Here is a 22,992-nt window from a genome sequence, read left to right as displayed (position 1 = left end):
ATTTTTATCGACACAAAACAGTGCCAGGAACTGGTTCCTTATAACTCCTACGTCTTTCCAACTGCCTCCTCTATTCTCTAAATAAATTAGAGGGCCTTTTTGCCCAGCCCCAGGCTGCGCATGGAACTCTTGTGGCTATTTTTATGTGGCCTTCATCCCATTTTACATGGGTCTTGCCTCACTTCACCCCTCCTTTCTACTTCTCAAATGAGCGTCCCATAAGTTTGTAAATATTTTTCATTGTCCTTTATTCTGCTGAGTATCTGATTTATGTATCTGGTTTTCTGTGGTCTCATAGAGGCAGTATAGGGTGGTATAGCAAAGTGAATAAGAGCACAGCTGGAGATAGACTGCCTGAGTTCCAGTCCCAGCTCTGCAGCTTACTGTGTGGCCTTGGGCAACCTCTTCCTGGCTCAGTTCTTTCATAAATAAGATAGGAATAAAAATAGTAATACTTTAAAACTTTTTAACCTCACAGGGTTGTATTGAATTGATACATATCATGCTAAGTAAGTACCAGCAGGTAGTACGGGCTATATAAGTATCAGCTCTTATTAATATAGACATGTCCAGATGAGTGTGTTTGTTTTAATTAAGGACTCCTAGCGAGTAGGAAACCCAGACCCTCAAGTGGAATATGTTCTACAGCTAGATACTAAGAAGTCATAATATTAATAGATTGGAGATCCTTAGAACCTTAGGAAGTCAGGTAAAAGCAATTTATTTACATGAGGAATGTCACTACCTCTTAGTCCCTACGTTGCAGACATGGAGACCAGGTAATTGAAGGTAAGTGGATTTTTATTTTGAGAATTTCTGCCTGAGGACTCAGAAATGAAGTTTACACTAGGCTTGCTTGTTGTCTATAAACTTTTTCCTAGTGATTGTGAAAATAGAGTCATGAGACTCCAGAATGTATACATCCATATCAGTGACTTCTTTAGTTCATCTTGGTAGCATATCTCATCGTTCCACACCAACATTGCCATTATTCAGAGCACTTTTAAAATCACCTTTTCAAATTGTTTTTGGATGTGCACAGGAAACTCCAACTTAGTTTACTATAACTAGCACCTTGGTTTTTATACCAAAATAGTATTGATTCCCTCCTGCTAACAGTCTTAGTTCTGAATGACCTGTTTCTGAAAATGACACTCTCAAAAAATTGGTAGTCGCCACCAGTAAATATAGTCAAAAGGAATTTGTCATGAGAACTGAAGGCAATGCCAAGGTATTTCTGGAGTCAGAATAAAGGCTCCCCAAAGTAATGGCTTTGAAATAAACTCATTTAGATGTGTAAGTTTTGTTTTCTAGCTACAAAGTTGTATGATTCAGTGAAAGGTATGTTCTAAATAAAGTCATAGTCCTTCGGCAGAGGAACCAACTGCTTGTACCACTGGGGGAGATTCTTTAGTATCTCAACCTTGTCTTTCCTCTGGCCTGGCTTTCTTCCTGTCTCTAGATGGAGCTCCATTTGGCCACCCAGTAAATAGGCTTGCTTCAGAAGTGCTGTTTGTTATCACGTGGCCATCTGACCAAGGCCAGGGAAGGTCTTTGGGTTTGCTGCTCTGGCCCCACGGACTGTTTTAGTCACCAGAGCACCTGTTGACACTGTGACCTTGGAAGGTAGATAAGAGTAGCACTGAACAACCCAGTTGTTGTAAGGGCAGGCAAGGAGAGAGGAAGGGGCTTCTAAAATAGTATGGTACGAAGAAAGCACTGCGCAAAAGTACCTGTTTTGTCTACACAGTGCTTTTTGTGATACCAAAAATGAAAGACAGTTCCTGAATTAGACCATTAACATGTAGTCATTTTCTTGCCCTAGAATAAACCTGGAGGTGAACAAGTGCTCAGCCAGGTTGGCCTGGTGTTCTTGTGGGTGGATGATAAAAACCCTTGGGGGTATTGGAGGTTAGCTGTGACAACATGGAGATGGTCCAGTAGAATCTCAGTGGTGCCAGCCAGGAAGCTTAAAATAGACCTGCAAGTGGGTCTGAAGTGCTGTCATCCTGATGCCTGGTGAGCTACCATAGCCTTTGCCGAAATCAATGATTAGAGGGAAGAGAGGCTGCTAGACACACATCTTTAACTCCTCCAGGTCTTGGATAGGAAATCAGCAAGTACTTACTAAGTATGTAAGCAATAGGTACCTGTTTTATTACCACCCTGGGGTTGAGAACTGCTTCTTTGAAATTAAATTATTTGGAGTTATGCACTGAGATCAACAAATCATCTGTAAGAAAGAAACAGATCATGTACTGTGGCTCATTTCTTGTGGGCCAGAGGCTGTTATAGGTGCATTCAGTTTTGTCTTATTTAATATTTTAAAAGTAGTCCCTTCTCATCAGAATTCATGAGGCAGTAGTATGTTTGAGGGAAATATATATATCATCGTTCTTTTGCAGAATTAGGGACAAAAATCTCCTGGGAAGAAGGAAGTTTCTGTGCATTAATTTAACATGACAAAGAATACGAAAAGTGGGTATCTAGAGTTGCTTTATTTCAGAAATCCCTGCTTATGGCGGTGTCTTTAAATATTGAGGATGATATGTTTGGGGGAAGGGGTATTCTTGTCCAGCCATCAGATAATCAGGCAGGATTACTTTTTCATTCATTACTTGTTGTAATTCTGTAGATAATTCTTCAGAATACAGAGGGTAAAAAGTGAACGGTTTCAGGGGAACTGAGACCTTGGGGTGGGTCTAGAGCACTTTACAGCAGGTGCCCGGTCATGAGTGCCCCTGAAGCAGATCATGCCAATATGCAGACTTCAGCAGAAGCTCCCACACTATGAACTCAAAAATAGTAGCTGCTGATCTGCACACTTCTTAAAAACTATAATTCTTTGCTTACCTGTACACCTTAACTGTAAGAGTATAAGCTTCTCAAGGGCAGGGATCCTGTCTCTTTTATACACCCATATAAACCCACAGCTTGGCATATAGTGAGAACTAACAGGTAGTGAGTGCTTACTTTATCCTATTCCCTGTTCTAAATGCATTGTCTCGTTATATCCTCATAACTCTCATATGAGGTAGGTGTTACCATTGTATCCATTTCACAGGAGAGGAAACTTGAGTCTCACTGAGGGTGATTTGCACTATTTACATAAGTAGGAAGTAGTAGAATCATCTGCCTTGCATCTTAGCTTATGTTCTTAAGCACTATGTTATAGTGACCACTGCACACAATAGGTGCTCAATAAAGAACTCGTTTCAAATAGAGACAAAAGTAGCATGTTGCAACAGGTGAACTGTGATAATTAAGGAACTACAGAAAGTTTCACATTTTCATTATGGATTTGAGGATAAACTATATCCTTATAATTGCAAAATTTCCACCCTTGTTATTGTATCTGTAACCAGCAATAAATTTTGCACAGATAAGTGTATCACCACTGAATGGCCATTCTTGTCAGAGCACTGAAGGGTTTGGTTATGTTTTTTTCAGGAAAAACAATTGTAGTAATGAGGTAGGAGACGGATGGGCCCCAGGCTGAGCAGCTACAACCGGCCCCTGCTAACACCTTGAGAGAAGACACTAGCAGGAGCATTGGGCCCTGATTGGGTGAAAGACAAAGTGACCACAGTTTTCACATTCTTGTGGTCAAAGGGATTTCCTAGCCCACACAGGCATAGAGAAGGTCCTCAGGTTCAAAGGAAGGAGGGGGGGGGTCAACCCATAATATGTCCTGCCAAGCTCCCAGAAACCTTCACGCTGGAATCCATCTGGATTGAGAGATTCATGTACCAGGGAGGGCCCTGAGTCCAGCCAAGTATGGACACAAGTGAGATGATTGGCCAGAGACACTCTGGAAGACTGTATCCACGTCAGCAACCTAAGCCATCCCCATGCTGTGCCTCACTCCGAGTCCACCTGTATGATCTTCCACACGTACTTTGCTTCTAATAAATGCTTTATCTCCTTCACAATCTGTCTCTTTGCTGAATTCTTTCTTCAAAGAAGACAAGGACCGGGGCTTCCCTGGTGGCGCAGTGGTTGAGAATCCGCCTGCCGATGCAGGAGACACGGGTTCGTGCCCTGGTCCGGGAAGATCCCACATGCCGCGGAGCAACTAAGCCCGTGAGCCATGGCCGCTAGGCCTGCGCGTCCGGAGCCTGTGCTCCACAACGGGAGAGGCCACAACAGTGAGAGGCCCGCATACAGCAAAAAAAAAAAAAAAAAAAAAAGAAGACAAGGACCGAGGTCCTGCTTCAAGCCGCCGCACCCCTTGCCCCAAGATATCAGCTATAAAACCATGTTTTCCTTGGAAACTAGATATTATAAATATTTGTAGATGAATACCTAATGTACTCAATTCACATCCTAGTAATAAACTATAGTTGACATATGATATGAAGTGAACAGTTTAATGTATTTAAAGCTATATGTTCAGTTTACAATATTTTATATTTAAGCAGTATCAACAGGAGACGGAAAAGTTCACGGAGAGAAAAAAGACAGGAAGAATGTTAATAAGAGCTATCGAATTATGTATCCAGTTTCTGTTAGGAATAATGGCCTCAGGAAGTCTAATCAGAATATTTAGGGGACTTCCCTGGTGGCCCACTGGGTAAGACTCCACGCTCCCAATGCAAGGGGCCTGGGTTTGATCCCTGGTCAGGAAACTAGATCCCACGTGCCGCAACTAAGAGTTCGCGTGCTGCAACTAAAGATCCCACACCAGCAACGAAGACCCCGCATGCTGCAGCTGAGACCTGCCACAGCCAAATAAATAAATATTTTTTTAAAAATGTTTAGGGAATTACTAAGGTACAATATCTGGGTTGTGATTTTATCCCTTCTGAAGGCATTGTGGTTTTGTAAAACAAGCATAAGTTGGAGCCAGAGACACCGGAGTTCAAATCCTAGCTCTGCTTCTTACTAGCTGGCTAATCTTTCCAAATTTACCCAATAGCTTCAACACTTTTAAAATCTAAAGAGCGTTATAAGGATTAATGATAATCTAAAGGAAAATGCCAAATGATGGCTGGCAAATAGCACAAAATGGTAGCACCTAAATGAATTTCCTATTGCTGTTGTAACAAATTACCACAAAGTTAGTGGCTTAAAATGGCACACACACTTTACAGTTCTGGAAGTCAGAAGTCCAAAATGGGTCTCAGTTGGCTAAAATCAAGGTGTCAGCAGAGTTGCATTCCCTTCTGGAGGCTTTAGGTGACAATCTGTTTTCTTGCCTCAGCCAGCAATGAAATGCTACGGCAGTTCTTTGACTCCTGGCTCCTTTCTCCATCTTCAAAGGAAGAGAGTAGCATCTTCAGATCTCTCTCACTGTGATCTCTATTGCCTTCTTGTGATTACATTGGGCCTGCTGGGTGATAATCCAGGATAATCTCTTTACAGTCAGTTCATCAACAACCATAAATCCATCTGCATACTTAATCTCCCCCTTGCCATGTAGCATAGCATATTCACAGGTTCTGGGGATTGTGGTGTGGACATCTTTTAGATAGGTGTGCTGCTCTGCATACCATAGTGCTTTTCTCCCTTAACACTTGTTCATTCATTCACATACTTATTAAAGGAAAATATGAATAATAAAAGTATCCTTACCACCCCAAGAATCCTTCTGTTTAGGTAGAGAGCTTAGATTTATACATAAAAAATTAACTGATAATACAAGATAGTATGAACAAGCCCCATATGAGCCATGCAAGAGGAGACATCACTTAGATGAATGAGGGAGAAAAAAGAGTCATTGAAAACTTTGATTTTCTACAATAAGTAATAAGGGTGCCCCCTTCCTTCCACAGAAGGTAAATGTGATCTTAGTTTGCATTAAGATAAGAACAAAGGAGGGGGTAGCCTCGCTCCATTTTACCTTGGTGAATCCTCAACAAACTTTGAAGGGTATAAAAAATCTTCAGTGGAGCCAGAGGAGGGCAGCCAACAGGGTGAAGAGCCTAGAATCAGAACATGTAAGAAATTTAGGGATATTTATGGTGTGGTCTTCAAATACCTAAGTGACAGACATATGAAAAGAAATCTAGATTTATCTTTGAAACCTCTGGAGTTTGAATAAACTAGAGTAAATAAGCAGAAGTTAGATTTAAACTCAATGTGATAACTTTATTTGGTTATAGTTTTCTGAAATAATGAGCTACCTGAGTTTCCTGTCCCTGGAGGTATTCAAATAGAATCTAGACAAGTGTCAAAGAATGTGTTCACAAAGCACTTTGTTCAGGTCTTGAACATTGTACTTACATTGTAATCATTTGCATTCCAGTCTCCCTGTGCAAACTGCGACCTCCTTTGGGGCTGAATCTATCATATTCATTTTTACTTGGCTTAGAAGTTACCAAATGAATGTTGGGCTGGTGAATAGGTGATGCATGAATGAGGTTGAGGGCTGGGCAGAGTAACCTTTGGCGTCCTTCCAACTCAGACTCTCAGTTAGGATTTCAACTAGGTTTAAAGGATGAAATTGGCTGCAGAAAGGGAGTGGTGGTGTTGCGTTCTGGATTTCACAGTACAGAAAAGGCCCAGAGCCAAGAGGGAGCAAATGTGAGTGGAGGAGCTATGTTGGGTGAAGAACAGGAATTAGAGTTGGGGCAGGCGTTTGGGTCTTGATCCTCAAAGTTCTTTAATATCAAAGATGCCAGATTTTCTCTTGCTGCAGTCTGGTCCCAGGCTGATACTTGACTAAATCCTGATGAAAGAAGAGAGAAAAAGTGCTCTTACAATCATATTCATTTGGTTCTACTGGGAAAGACTGGAGACTTGCTATGGACTGAAATGTCCCCCACAATTATTTTAAAAAATTTTTTAACATCTTTATTGGAGTATAATTGCTTTACAATGGTGTGTTAGTTTCTGCTGTATTACAAAGTGAATCAGCTATACATATACATACATCCACCTATCTTCTCCCTCTTGTGTCTCCCTCCCTAACCCCCAATGTGATGGATTAGGATGCGGGGCCTTTGGGAGGTGATTAAGTTTGGATGAGATCATGAGGATGGGGACCTCATGAATGGGGGTGGGGGGTTTAGTTCCCTTATAAAAAGAGACACCAGGGAGATTTCTCTCTCTCTCCCTCTACTATGTTAGGACACATGGAGAAGGGGGCCATCTACAAGCCAGGAAAAAGCACCCTCACCAGGAAACAGAATCAGCCAGTACCTTGCTTTTGGATTTCCCAGCCTCCACAACTGTGAGAAATTAGTGTCTCTTGTTTAAGCTGCTGAGTCTATGGTATTTCGTTATGGCAGCCCGAGCTGACTAATACAGGGCTATTGCCTAGATATGAGAGTAAGGAGTTAAAACTCAGAGCTAGGCAGTGGCAGCAAAAATATAAAGGAGGGGTCAGATGGGAAGAGACATTACTGAAAACATTAAGACTTGGTGGTGAGGTCAATAAGAAAGGGTTTAAAGGGAAGGGTAGCAAAGAGGCCCAAAGCTTTGAGCATGAGTGACTATGAGGGTGGACATTTATGTCCACTGAGTTTCTTATTGCAATGTAAGGAATATGAGAAACTATTTGGAATATCCAGGATTTTCCACAACTGTTTCCATTAAGTTCATGGGGGAAAAAGGACTATTTTTAATATTGATGAGAATGGAAAGTCAAGAGTATTAGGCTGTGAAGCTCATTAGAGATGAGCTGTAGTACTGGTAAAACTCTGCCCTCAATGGCAGTAGTAACAGCAGGCACTGTTGTATAAGCCCCACTATGGGCTGCAATGATATGAGACATAGTGTCATCATCCTATTTCCTTAAATTACCCCTGAGTGTGAAGGCCTCAGCTTGTACCCCACACAGTGTCTGCTTTAGGGAGTGCCCAAGGAAAATTCTCATCCATGTTAGCACTAAGGATAATTATATGTCTCTTCAATAATTGGATCTTCTTGTTTAAATTTTTGGACTCTGAGCTAACCTTTGACCTTGTGTGTGTGTGTGATGCAGTTGCGGGGGTGGGGTAGGAGGAGGCTGGAGGAATTATGCTAAGTTTCAGAGCCAGATTGTTGCCCAGTTTTAACATGTGTGTAATGTATTATTTTTTAACCTCTTTCCCATTTCTTATTTTTCCCCTATCGTTGTTTTTCTATCCTCCCTCCTCTTTTAATCTATGCTTCCTTATATTTTATGTATCCCTGAAAGTAGTCCTAAATTTGTTCTGGAACAAAAGACAATAAGTATAAATATATTTCTATTTATATCAGTCCCCACTTTATAGATGAAGAAGCAGAGGCTCAATTAATTTATCTAACTTACCCAAGATCACAGTGGGTGTATTAGTTACCTATTGCTGAGTAACAAGTCACCTCCAAAATTAGCAGCTTAAACCAACAAACACGTATTTTCTCACTTGGTTCCTGAGGGCCAGGAATCTGGGAGTAGCTTAGCCGGGTGGCTCTAGCTTGGTGGCTACTAAGGTTGCAGTCAAACTGTCTGCTGGGGCTGTAGTCATCTGAAAGCTTGACTGGGGCTGGAGACTGCTTCCAACTCACTCACATGGCTGTTCACGGAACATGTCAGTTTCTTGCCTCACAGGCCTCTCTTTAGGGCTGCTTACAACATAGGAGCTGGCTTTCCCAGAGCCATTGATCTGAGAGAGAAAAAGAGAGAGACTTCAAGACAGAAGCTGCAAAGTCTTTTATAACTTAATCTCAGAAGTGACATACAATCACTGCTGTATTCTGTTGGTCACACAGACGAACCCTGGTAAAGTTTGGAAAGGAGTCCACAGGGCCTGAGTCCCAGGGGTGGGATCCTTGCGGCCTGCCAGCCTCAGTGAGGAAATAATGTAGCTGTGCCTGCATGAGGTTGCTTCTGCGAAAGCACTGGATTCAGATATGCTCAAGTTCGGCCCCCAGAGCTGTTTTCATTTCTTCAGCATGAAGAATGGGTGAATGAGCACAGCAAGCTGTGAGGCTCTGGGTTTCAGTTTTCTTCCTCTGATCCTGCTCACAGCTGCCAACGCTGCCACAATTTCATCCATAAAGCTTCGTGTAGCTTCATAACTATTTCATCACTGCTAAAGGTAAATTTAAATTTGATCCATAGGACGACACTAAATGATTTAACTGTTGGATACCACTAAGAAGTGAAAAGTAATAGCTAACATACCACTATATAGGCTGACAGCCTCTGAATTTGTCAGTTGTTTCTGAAGAGACAGTCTAAGAAACAATTGATTATAATTTTAATTCCTTCCAGTTTTTATGTTCTTTGCTTCATGGAGAATATATGTGTATAAAGGATAGAAGTTTTTGTTGATTCTGCCCCCCCATAAGGTGATTCCACCCCTCATTTGTCAATGTAATGAGAAAATCCATAAACATATTTTTATGGAATATATTTTTACTGCATTGCTGATCTGTGGCCAAATTATGTCAGGGTAATAAATTAGGACATGTTGTTTTCCTGAATTTAGGAAACTGCCGGCTCAGTGTTCAGTATTCAGACCACAGATCCATGACTCACCAATAAACCACCTGGATAAATGAACACAGAGGATCTCATCTGCTGCTGGCTATTACCCTGCCTCTTGATTCTTGCTCTGTTCTGCATCCGGAAATTCCATTTTCATTTGAGGTATGTATAAATCGATGTCACTCTCCATGTTTAAACACGACCCCAAACCAATTTCTTAGCCGAGATTGTTTTTCAGAGCAATGGCGTCGACTAATTATTTAAACTTCAATTAAAATTTGCAAGCCATAGCTGTGTGCCAATGGTATTTGATGTTGTTATAACTTCCTTTACATATCTCTAGGACCTCCCTCCAGGCCCTATTGTGGTATGCCAGTTTGCAAATAAGATGGTCAGTTTTGTCTAGGGAGAGAATTTTCTCTTTACGTTTGACTGACTTATATACAGATTAATTTGATAAATTCTCTTAGAGTGCTTACTGTGTTCTAGGCTTTGTGCCATGTTCTGTAAGTGGATAAAAGGGTAAGACACAATCTTTGTGCCTTTAAAAACTTGTGGTCTAGCTGCTAGATAAATATTAACAGGAATAATTATGAAACAATGTGATATAGCAGAAGTATTCACAAAATGCTAGAGGAGAAAGAAGGGTATTAGTTCTGCCCAGGGGTGGAGGGAGATGATAATCAAGAAAGACCTCTTTTAGATCAGTGGTGGCCAAATGTTGGTCCCAGGACCAGTGCCAGTCTCTAATAGAATTTTCACTGACTTGTGGCAGAGTGAGAAAAAAACTAAATTCCATAAGCTAACTTTTTTTTTTTTTTTTTCTGTGGTATGCGGGCCTCTCACTGTTGTGGCCTCTCCCGTTGCAGAGCACAGGCTCCGGACACGCAGGCCCAGCGGCCACGGCTCACGGGCCCAGCCTCTCCGCGGCATGTGCGATCTTCCTGGACCGGGGCACGAACCCGTGTCCTCTGCATCGGCAGGCGGACTCTCAACCGCTGCGCCACCAGGGAAGCCCCATAAGCTAACTTTAAGATTAAAAAAAATTCTTTATCTTGAAGTTATGTACTGACATTCTTTCTCCTGTTATGTTGTCCTTCGCTTTATGAAGTCATGGTGGTAATATGTATTATTATTTGTTTCTTTCATTGCAAATTTGTTTTTTTTTGCGGCACCCGGGCCTCTCACTGTTGTGGCCCCTCCTGTTGCGGAGCACAGGCTCCGGACGCACAGGCCCAGCGGCCATGGCTCACGGGCCCAGCCGCTCCGCGGCATGTGGGATCCTCCCGGACCGGGGCACGAACCCGTGTCCCCTGCATCGGCAGGCGGACTCTCAACCACTGCGCCACCAGGGAAGCCCTTTCATTGCAAATTGAAACTTGGCAACCTTGAATCATCCAAATTTTCATGTGTTCATTCATTTATTGGTCCTTGAAATCCAAAAGGTTAGGAGCCCTTGTTATGGATGGTTATATTTGTGCTGGGGTTGGAAGAAAGATACACTCATATAAAGGCGTTCCTGCTGTTTGCCTGTCAGGGGTTTAACCACATCTACATTAAGGAGAAATTAATTTGTGAGAAAAAATATATATATACACTTGCTTTTTAAAACTGGTTTTGAATGTTTTTCTAGTATGTGTCTGGGGGAGTGCGGGCGGGGGGAGGGTAGGTGTAAGAGAAAAAAACTGTGCCTGCAGTGGTGCAGAATTTGAACTGTAGCTTTGGAAAGCCGCTCTTGCGAACATGAATACCAGTTTTAGAAGTATTCCCACCCCCGTCTCACCCCCACCCACATAAAATCTTAAGAAGTTTAGATAAAATTAAGCTTGATGACTGTAAACCTTCTACTTCTTTCCAGGTGTTGGATTAAAAAATAACCTTGGTATATACGGGCCCTTTACTTCCCCTAATTTTTCACCAGGGGACAGAAGAAAGAGTGAGCCGTTGTATCTGTGTGTCTGAGCAGGTCAGTGGTAATAGAATATTTAACATGCCACGTTTTCAGTCTGCCTTGTTCATCTCACCTACAGTAGAAAAGCTTTTCATCTATTTGCAAATGGATGCCTCTCAGGAGTTGAGCTATATCCGTAATTTTAGAGAATGTTTCATCTTTGAAGAGGGATTCAAGGAGAGTGACAAAGATGATAAAAGGCTGAATATCAAAAGATATTAGATTTAAGAAAAACACTATAGGGTTTCCCCTATGTGAACTCTGGGGCAGTGATCTTACAGGAACTTATCTGCCCTTAGTTCCTCCCAGCATAAATACTTTAAGAAGGGCTTCCCTGGTGGCGCAGTGGTTAAGAATCTACCTGCTGATGCAGGGGACATGGGTTCGAGCCCTGGTCCGGGAAGATCCCACATGCCGCGGAGCGGCTGGGCCCGTGAGCCACAACTACTGAGCCTGCGCGTCTGGAGCCTGTGCTCCGGAACGGGAGAGGCCGCGACAGTGAGAGGCCCGCGCACCGCGATGAAGAGTGGCCCCCGCTCGCCGCAACGGGAGAAAGCCCTCGCACAGAAACGAAGACCCAACACAGCCAAAAATAAATAAATAAATTTAAAAAAACATACTTTAAGAAATGATCAAAGATTTCCTTGAAAATTTGCAAGACAACACTTGTAAATAACAGGCTCTTCTTCTACTGTGCATTTGGAAGCAGCCCCGTGTGTGGTGTAGTAAGAACCTCTGAAGTCAGAGGATTCAAATTTTGCTCACTCCTTACTACTGTCAAGTCACGACCTCGCTAAGCTTTAGTTTGCTCCTCTCTACAATGGGAATAATAGTCTTCCTGCATAGGGCTGTTGTAAAAGAAATAATAAGCATGCAACAAGCACAAACTACTACTATTCTTATATTTAAATTTTTATTATTGCTACTTTCTCCTGGAAGGAGAGCCTCTCTCCTGGCCCTTCTCTCCTTCTCTGCTCTGCACTGTCTTCCATCTCTGAGCCTGGAGGGTCCTGATTCAAGTGAACATGTGTATCGGTTGATTCTTTCAGCTTCCTTGAAACCTCCATCTGCACATGAATAACGACAACAAGACAATGTTTATTGGGCAGATCATTTATTTTGCTTAACTGTCATATATTAAAGCAAATTAATCAAAATTGTATGTCACAATATTTCTAGACAAGATCATGCACAGGAAAAATGTTATTTAAGCAAATTATACACTCTATTAACAATCCACTGGCTTCGCTCTCCCCATGACCTTTAGCAACTCAGCAATGGAATATTGGAAGGATATAAACACACTAGTGATGATGAGATGATGGAATATTTCATGTCCTTCCTGGTTCCTGCTTTGCAAAAAGAGAGAGAGAGAAAGAGGTAGAGAGAGAGGGAAACATGGCCTCAAGGGATAGAATCGTGATGTGGTCTGGCACACAGAGGTGTGCTGTCCACCCTGAAATGACCAGCTATGTTGTTGGAGGTTAAGATAGAGAAGCTAAGAAGGGCCCTTTACATACACTCCCAAGCAGCAAATTTTGTAATTAAGTTAAAAGAGGATGAAGGGGCCATGAGGTTACATCTCTTGCTTAGAAATGTTGAACTGACCTAACCGTGCAGAGTACTGAGTCATTCCTTCATTCAACCAATAGTTGTTGGACACCCAACGTGCACCAGACACTGTTCTGGACACCGGAGGGCAAACAGGACCAAGCCCCTGTTCTCATGGAACTTGCAATCCAGTGGGGAAATCAATGTGTTAGGGGAAACACTGACTGAAGCTGCCACCCTAGCCAGCACCACAGTAACCATCTGTATGAGTTATTTTACAAAAGGAGGTCCTGGTAAGGAACATGGAACTAACAAGCCACCACCAACCGGAAGAATTCGGGAAAAGTCAAAAGGAGACGCCAGCCCGTATGTCCTAGCAACCTCCCAGAATCCTCCTCGCTGGACTCCTTCTTGGCTGAGCCATGCGTGCACCACCAGGAAGGACCCTGAGTCAGAACGATCGGCCAGAGACTAACCCAGAAACGAATCCCATCACCATAAAACCCGGGACTGTGAGCCACGTGGCACAGCAGTCCTCCTGGGTTCCCTTTCCCTCCTGCTCTCCACGCGGGCGCCCCTTCCCACTAAAGTCTCTTGCTTTGTCAGCACGTGCGTCTCCTCGGACATTTCATTTCCGAGTGTTAGACAAGAGCCCACTCTCGGGCCCTGGAGGGGGTCCCCCTTCCTGCAACAAATGCAGAAAAAACTCCACAGGAACTCACAGCAGAACCAAACTTCCGGTGGTATAGGAAGGCCCTGAGGGTGGCCTTGGTGACTGATGGGTCATAATCACCCTGCTTAATATGCACTCAGAGACTTAGGTGCGTTTTCGTGTTATTATACTAATTACCAAGGCAGTAATTTCCAATTAAAGCCACAAGGGGTTTTGACCTCTCAAAAATGATTGACATGGCTTTGGAGATCTATTTTTGTCCTGCTTTCTCAAGTTCCTGTTCTTTGTGGTAGCCAACAAGGAAAATAGCACGCTGCCACAAGTGTAATTTTATAAGCTCTATGTTATCCGTGATACTTGGGCTATGGTGATGCCGACGTGCTGAGAAGCAAACCTTTGATTTACCTAATGTAATTTTGTGCTTTAAGCATTGGGGTTACCTACCTAGGGCTTTACTCTTTGATATAGTTAACTTTTTTTGGTATGCCTTCTTAAGTTTCAATGTAAAATTTAATGAGTCAGAAATCTTACCTGAGACCAAAACCTCGATAATATTATATGTGCTGGTGAAGCCATGAGAGTGACCTTCAGATTTCTGTGGGCAGGTGGTTTGTAAAGGAGGAGGGTTAGTTTTAACCTTAACCCCCCTAGAACCCTTATGGAAAACATGTGGTAAATCAAGCAGGGCATGTTAGGTGTTGCATTTCAGCTGTGGAGTGATATCTAATACCAAGTCAGCATTTGTTGTTTACTCTGGATGTACTGAATTAAGTAGTTAAGAACAAGTCTTCTCTCAAATACCCCCCACAGATAATTCATTAATTACAACAGGAAAAAAATGGTAACTTTACAGTGGGGAGACCTGATAGGTACCACCATCACCAGCGAACCCGACATCCTCAGCGATGGTGGTTGTTGACTGCCATGAGATTCTGCCAGAGATGCCATGGGAAGTGCACAGCCTCACCTGGGTAATATTCCTACCAAAGAATGGTTAACCTGAATCTAATCATGAGGAAACAAGCAGACAAAACCAGACTGTGGGACACTCTGTTAGGCAATTGGCTCGGACTCTTCAAAAACGTAATGTTGGGAAAGATAAAATAAAAAAGTGGGTAAATGCTCCAAATTAAAAGAGAAAGGGACCTGGCAGCTGGAGGATAGGGTGCTGAAGGAAACTGAAGGAAAGGACAGTAGAGGGAAGGGGAGGGGAGGAAGGAAAAAAAATATCTATAAAAGATATTTGGGGGGAAATTGGAGAAATTTGAATATAATCTTTATTCGATTATCCTTTTGGTGTTCAATTCCTTGAATCTGATCATTAGGAAGGAGAATGTCTTTGCTCTTAGGAGATACGATGTGAAATGTCCTGAGGTCTGCAAACTTTCAAGTGCTCAAGACAAAAGTAAACATAGAAAGAACAAGAGAGAGAAATAAACATGGCAAAATGTTAATTGTTGAGTGTAGGTGTAGGGACTATGTGTGTTCATTGTGTTATTCTTTCAATGCATCTGTCTAAAGTTTTTCAAAACAAAAAAGGGGGAGACAAGGAAAGTCTATTTGAGGGAAATTATTATAGAAATCTGGAACAAAAATAAGAAGAAAACATACATGCATACAACTGAGCTGTGATGCCTCAGAGGAATAAAGCCCAGGACAGTGGACAGACCCTGGAGTGGGAGTCACAAAGGTTGTGTTCTGGTGTGTCCTCGGCCATCACCCTCCCTGTGATCACGGGCAGTTTGCCTAACTCTCTGTATTCATTTCCTAGGTCTGCTGTAACAAGTGCCACAAACTACGCGGCTTGAAACAACAGAAATGTATTGCCTCACAGTTCTGGAGGTGGAAGTCTGAAATCAAAGTGTTGGGAGGGTCAGGCTCCCTCTGAAATCCAGAGGGGAGCATCCTTCCTCTCCTCTTGCTCGGTTCTGGGGGGTTGCCAGCAGTCCTAGGCGCTCTCGGCTCGCGGCTGCAGCCCTTCGATCTCTCCCTCCATCTGTTACGTGGTGTTCTTCCCTCGTGTGTCTGTCCCCATATCCCTCCTCCTCTAGTAAGGACAGAAGTTGTATTGGATTAGGGCTACCCTAATGACCTCATCTGAAGCTTGGTTACATCTGCAGAGACTGTTTCCAAATAAGTTTGCATCCACAAGTGCTGAGGTTAAGGCTTCGACAAATCTTTTCAGGGGATACAATTCAAGCCATAACACTCTCCATCCTTGTTTCTCCAACTCCCAACAGGTGTGGGGTATGTGGTGGAGCTGGTCAACCAGAAAGCACTCTGAGGTCCCTTCAGCTCAGAGAGTCTGAGGCTCCAAGTGTCCACCATTCTAAGTGCAGAATTAGTCATCCTTGGGCAACTAAGGAGCCCAAGAGAGAATGATTAGAAGGAAGTTCCAGGTCATCATAAAACATAAGAAACATGGTCATTGGAAACATGATTCATGTACATTCTTGGCATAGCAGGCGGTTTTATTTTGCTCATCACAGTCACCTTTTTTGTTTTCATTTTTATTTGTTGAATGATTGTTGGTCAAAAGTTTTCTAAGCTGAATTCCCATCCTGTTACCCATAAAATTACATAAAATGAAATGCTAGAGTTAAAAAAAAAAATAACTTTCACATCACAACTGATTTTAGATGTTGGCTAGGCTGCCAGCTGGAGCAGAGTAACAAGGAAAATCAAGACTCCTCTCTCTGTCTTTGTCCTTCAGGCTAAAAAAAGGCAAGATAAGAAGAGAGGACGCTCTGTAATGAATAAGGGTGTTCCTGCCTCCTGCTGGGTCAGCCCTGGGTATCTGGAGGAGGAGACCATTTGAGACCCTGGGGGTGGGTTCTGGCTGGGAGGAGAATTGCAAGTGGAGGGGTGGGGGCAGCATAAATGGAGATGAGAACTGTCTATACTCTCTCCTGATGTTCCTGTGCTTCAAAGAGAAAACTGTGTCACAGCCGGGGAAGGGGAAAGCACTGATCACTGAGTTGAAAGAGGACATTTTCCCAGAGTTCTAGGCTCACAGTCCTCCGTGTGACATGTGTACAAAGATGCATCTGCCTCCCTCTTGCGTCTCCCTCCACGTGACCTAAGGTGGACACCAGATATATAAACAAGGACGGGGCAGTGTCCCATCTGGAAATCTCTGACTCGTGTGCCAAAAACCTCAGCAAAATGGAATCTTCTCCAAAATTAAATAGTGCTATTTTTTCCTGGCTTTCAGAGATTATTTAGATAAACAATGGGTAATTATAATGTTATTATGAAAGTCGGTCCTGTCACTTGCTGCCAACGCAAGGTAAAAACACTGGGAATTCACACTGTGTTGTTATTATTCTGGTCTTTCTTTGCCATTCCTTCAGCAATGGGAGTTATGGATTTGTCAGTGTTTCCATTATTACCTCTTATTTTCAAGTTGCTGAAATTGCATTGTATTGGATGGAAGCCTAGAGGTAATTTCCTTTAGTGTTATAGCAACTGCATTCTTTCAAGGTTGTGTGTGACTGTGCAAGTGATTTCAATATCTTTTTTTTTTTTTTTGGTGCTACGCGGGCCTCTCACTGCTGTGGCCTCTCCCGTTGCGGAGTACAGGCTCTGGACGCACAGGCCCAGCGGCCATGGGTCACGGGCCCAGCCGCTCCACGGCATGTGGGATCTTCCCGGACCGGGGCACGAACCCGTGTCCCCTGCATCGGCAGGCAGATTCTCAACCACTGCGCCACCAGGGAAGCCCTCAATATCTTTTTATTAAAAAATTAATTCATGCATAAGTCTCAACTCTTTTTTTAACGCATATAGCTCTTATCCAAGATTGAGGTATGAATCACATGAAGTAAACATTTACGAAGAGTCCACAACTCAAGAAAGGCATTGCCTTGGCAGTAACAAAACAAGGTGTGGCAAGGAAGTAATGAGATCAATGTGGTGGTGATTACCAGTCATAGTTCTTTATGGTCATACATTGTGTATCTCTGAGATTTACAATGTAAAACAGAAGGAAGAGCAGATATGGTCTTTAAATTGTAAATTTAAATGATATAAATTATACTTGTTTAGACATTGGGATCTTCTCAACAAATCTTAGAATTTTAGTATCTGAAAAATACCTTAGATCTTTTTTTATCTATCATTTATGAATACCTATTCCATCAATTCCACATTCCCTCTTCTGCCTTTCCAGTAATAGATCAGTTATCTATTGCTGTGTAACAAACAATCCCAATACTTGTTTTTTGGTTAAGGAAACAGTCACTGAGTAGTTCACAATTCTGCGTGTTGGCAGTTTGAACTGAGCTCAGCTAGGTGGTTCTTCTGCTGGTCCTGCCTGGGCTCACTCCCGTGGCTACAGTCAGCTGGCGGTTCAGCCAGAAGCTGATTGAATGTGGACGGCCTCATCACATGTCTGGTGGCTATGGTACAGAGGCAACTATGCCATGTGTCCGCAGCATCCAACAGGCTACCCCAGGCTTTTCACTGGCCACTGGGTTCCGAAAGCAGCAAAAGAGAGTAGATCCCAATTCACAAACTCTTTTCGAGCCTCTGTTTGTATCAGTCTTTTGCTAATGTGTCATTAGCCAAAGCAAACCACATGGCCAGGCTCAAGTGCAAAGAGGTGAAGAGATAGGACTCCATCTCTCGATGGAAGGGACAACATAAATGGAAGTAGGCATCCATTTGTTTTTTATTTGGAAACTTGGGTGCCATCCTGATAGCTTCAGCTGAGATCTCCCTAGTCTTCAATCTCACCTGAGAAGAAACAGAAGGGGAGATAGTTATGGGGCACTGTGCATAGGACCAAAAAACCTAATGGAAGTGACAATTCATCCTAAAGAGAGAGGAGAGTCCAAGATTGTCCAAGGTCATTAAGTCAGTGATGGGGGTGGCTACACCTCAGCACAGCCCTTATCTGTCCCTCAGATGGCCCAATCCTGCCCCCATGATCTGTACACAAGACCTGGAGAAGAGGCTGCAATTTAAAGAAAAAAACAGAGTTTCAGTGAAGTGTCTAGGGAAGAAGTGGGGATTTAGAGGGTGAAGGGAGTTTCCTCATTTGGGTCTCCTCTGGGGATGGGGTGCACGGTGTTGGGCTGAACCCAGTCTGCTTCTGGACCAGAGTTGATATGGGAGAGGAAACTGGCCTAGGACAGGCAACCAGGCGGTTGACACAGGCTTCAATGGAATGTGCAGGAGGAACTCACAGCCTTAGCAGGTCAAATCGGGAGAGAGGATTTATTCCCAAGGGCACGTAAGACACCCTCTCCCAGACGAACTGGAGGACATTGAGGGAACTCAATACTTACACTCAAGTATAAGTCATAGCTCCTGTGTTTAAGCCAGTATGTGAGTATGTATGTGTTACTCTGTGATGATGTGTAAGCCATAACTTATAACATACAAGCAACAAGTGCTAGAGAAGGGGATCTGGGAGCCCTCAATCAGAGAGAGACTTCAGGGAAGGGATAAGACTGAAGGTAAATCTGCAAATATAGGAGGACTCAGGAGAGGATTAAGATGGAGAATATTCCAAAGAGTAATCAAAGTAATCTACCAATGAGGGTAGTTAATACTTTACTGAAAAACCAGCTCTTTTACGAAAAGCTATTTTGTCTTAGATCACTGTGGTGGAGCCATGAGAGAAATTGTAGCCTCAGAGGAATTTGGGAGGAAGAATGTTCCCAGATGCACTTAGACTTTCAATATTTAGAATCACTATGGAACTCAAGTTACTTTAGCAATGGCATTGATGAACTACTGCCAGAGAATAAATGAGTGGGGCGTGTGTGTATGTGTATGTGTGCGTATGCATTTAGAATCTCAGTCTTTTTTTTTTTTCTTTTGGCGGTACGCGGGCCTCTCATTGTTGTGGCCTCTCCCGTTGCGGAGCGCAGGCTCTGGACGCACAGGCTCAGAGGCCATGGCTCACGGGCCCAGCTGCTCCGCGGCATGTGGGATCTTCCCAGACCGGGGCACGAACCCATGTCCCCTGCATCGGCAGGCGGACTCTCAACCACTGCGCCACCAGGGAAGCCCAGAGTCTCAGTCTTTATTGGCTGCAAGGCTTAAAACACTCAGGCCCAGTGCCAGGGCTCAGATCTTGTTGAAAGCAGCAATGTCAATGCTCTGCACGTAAGGGGCAAGAGGAAGCAGAAAGAACATAGAAATCGTAGATAAAATGATGAATAATGTATAACCCATTTATTAATATGTATTTATTTATACACTATCTTTTGCAGAAGAAAGGTAGGGTGACTTAAATGAATACATTCATATATTATATATGACATACATATAACTTGAGGGCATACATTTCAAACAAGGATGAAATAACTTTTGCATAAGTTTTTTTCTGCATTACTATATTCATAGCTTTGCACTTGTTGGGAAAATTGAATGGTACTTCCATACTCCAACCTATGTGAAAAATACAGGTGTCTGACTGTTGTGCAAGTTGGGTCCCTTCTGAGTCACCACCTACTGTGCATCAAGTTTGGAATGAATTCTACAACCTCACCTGGTTTGGGTTAAGGAATAGGCTTTATTGGGAAAAGGGAATACCTAAAGGCAGATTACATAGAAAGAGAGTATTGGGTTCCCTACTTCCCACAGTCCCACAGAGAGACAGGCAAGGGTGCTTGGCAGGAAATATGGTGTGGGTTTATGTTCCAGTAGAGGAACAGTATCCCTCCTTATTCTGCCTTTTCTATAAAGCAAGTATAAGAAAGCTGCCTTGTCAGTGGGAGAATACTCAGGCAGCTTGATCCAGATAGTCTGGATTGGGGGGCCCAGTTGTTTACAGGAGCTGCTGGGAAAGCCAGCACAAGGTCCACAGGATGCTGCAAGCAAGGGATACAACCAGTCCCATGGGAAGCCAGGCTTGGGTGTAGCACTTCTGCTGGGAGAAGGAGGTCTGTGGTGCTTGCTAGCTCATTGGCCAGGCAACCAGAGTCAGCTGCCATGGTCATTTTCAGACTGTTTTGCTCATCACACTATAGTTAGTGAGAAGTCTGCAACCAGGAAGCCTAAAACTTGCTATGGTGGCCTTACAAAAGTCTCTTCACCTGTCTGACCCTAATTAGAGGTTCTAGTACTTAGCCTACTCTGTTGGTTGTTAGGGAATCAAAGGCGATTGACCAAAAGAGAAACAACTAAAACGGGAGGCTGGCAATATAGCCAGCCATATTTTTCAGCACAATGTTCATAACTTATCCAAAGTATGCCTTCCAAATTATAAATTCAGCCGTTCTTCCAAGCCTCAGAATACTAGAACTCAGTATAATAAAATAATTGATGCTTAGACTAGTGAGCTGGGGGCATTTCAACATCCCCAACCATCAAAAAGAAGGAATACGGACCAAAGCACAGGAGAGAAAAAAATGAGCCAATATGTAAATCAAAACCCAAAATAATAATAACCATAATAATAATAATGGATGGTTGTGGCAGACACTGGTGGCCAGTCACCCACCCCCAGGCAGCCCCTTCTTCCTTGCTAGAACCCCCATTTTGTTTTGGCTTTCACAGGGCACCTCCACGGCCTATGAATAGATCTTTGTTATCCTAAGTCAATCACGGTGCTTCCACAGGCTTGCGATGTGATTCTGGCCAAAGTGTTGTGAGAGAAGGTCTACAGGGGACTCATGGGAAAGGGTCACCTTGTCCTTGAAGAAGGGTGGCTGCTGAGAGGTGTGAAGTGTATGCTGCCTTCAGAATTGCTGCCAAAGTCCCGTCCTCCGAACCCTGTCTCTAATGAAGCTGCCTGCCCTTACGGGATCTCCCGGATTGCCCCCTCTCTCCCCTGTCAGAATGACTGTCTCCTCCAGGGTGCCCCATCGTGACGGACCCTAGGACACATTCCAGCTTGCATTATGTAAACTCTGTGGTGATGGATAGACTATGGGCTCTGGAGCCCTGCTACCTGGGGGTGCCCCCAGGTCCCTGGCTACCTATTTGGATGCCTGTATCCTACTATCCCATAATTATCCTGTTACTGACTTTCCCCATGGGACTGGGCCCCACCTCAGGCCCATGTCGAATCACCACAGTCTCCTCAACACCTAAAATGGCACCAGAGAAGCCAGAAAAGTTTTCCTGAAGGAGTCAGAGAGGGAACTAATTTATCCCAGTTGCTTTTATTCCAAATGATGCATCCTTGTGAAAGTGATATACCCTGTCTGTGACTTTATTTCCTTACCTATAAATTGAGGTGATAACGTCTGTTTTGTAAAGGTTATTGAGATAATGTAGTTTTTTTTTTAGAAACTGTAAATACCGGGGAGGAGGAAGGAAAATGAGGGAAGATCCGTATCACATGAGTGGGGAGGACCATGTCAAGTACTAATGATACTATTCATAAGAGCTAGAACTTTTAAAATAGCTGTCACATGCTAAGTATTTTATACCGTTATCTCATTGACTACTTCCAACTCTTTGAGGAAGGGATTGCTGTACCCATCATAAAGATAACAAAACTGAAACTCGGGGAGTAAAGTACGAGGCAGGTGGCAGAGCTAGGATTCAGAGCATGCCTTAGAGGCTAAGCATTAGCACTTCGGTGCCCATCTCAGCGACAAGATGGTAGCTGGCTGCAGAGAGGCATCAGGCTGAAGACCTGGTCCAGGCTGTCCTCATTTAACACCTATTCTTAATAACTTAGAAGATAGCAGGCACAGCGGGTGCTTCAAAGACCAGAGGCGGGAGCTTCCCTGGTGGCGCAGTGGTTGAGAGTCCGCCTGCCAATGCAGGGCACACGGGTTCGTGCCCCGGTCCGGGAAGATCCCACATGCCGCGGAGCGGCTGGGCCCGTGAGCCATGGCCGCGGAGCCTGCGCTCCGCAACGGGAGAGGCCACAGCAGTGAGAGGCCCGCGTACTGCAAAAAAAAAAAGACCAGAGGCGGAAACCAGAGCTGACCTCCAAAGGAGCTGGTGTAGAGTGGGAGGGAGGAACTGGGACTCGGTTTGGGGAAGTACAAACCAAACTAGCCACAGGGTACTAATCCACAGCAAAGGTGGAGAGGTCAGGAGAGAAAGGACAGCTGAGAGGCTGAAAAGCACCTGGGCAGACTGATGCGAGGAACGGAGATGCTGCTCTGTAACGTGATAAGGCCACAGTGAGGCCAGTTCTATTCTGGGCAGCACTCACTGGGGCTATGAAGGACAGAGAGGGCCTGCTCCCAGCCTCTTGTTTATAGAGGTGAATCCCTATCACAGGCCCAGTGTGTGTGTGTGTGTGTGTGTGTGTGTGTATGTGTGTGCGTGTTACACACACACTTTAATACTGACCCTTGTGACCTCCATGAAACACACACATATCCACACGCACACTTTGACATTGACCCCCATTAAAGACACACAAACACGTTTTGATACTGAGCTCAGTCATACTCCATGAATCTTTTAAACTTTCTTTCTTTCCAGGCTTTGCTATGTATT

This window comes from Kogia breviceps, chromosome 17 (assembly GCF_026419965.1).
Source record: "Kogia breviceps isolate mKogBre1 chromosome 17, mKogBre1 haplotype 1, whole genome shotgun sequence".
Lineage (NCBI taxonomy): Eukaryota > Metazoa > Chordata > Mammalia > Artiodactyla > Physeteridae > Kogia > Kogia breviceps.
The sequence above is the reverse complement of the archived record's forward strand: the minus strand, read 5'-3'. Positions refer to the sequence as shown.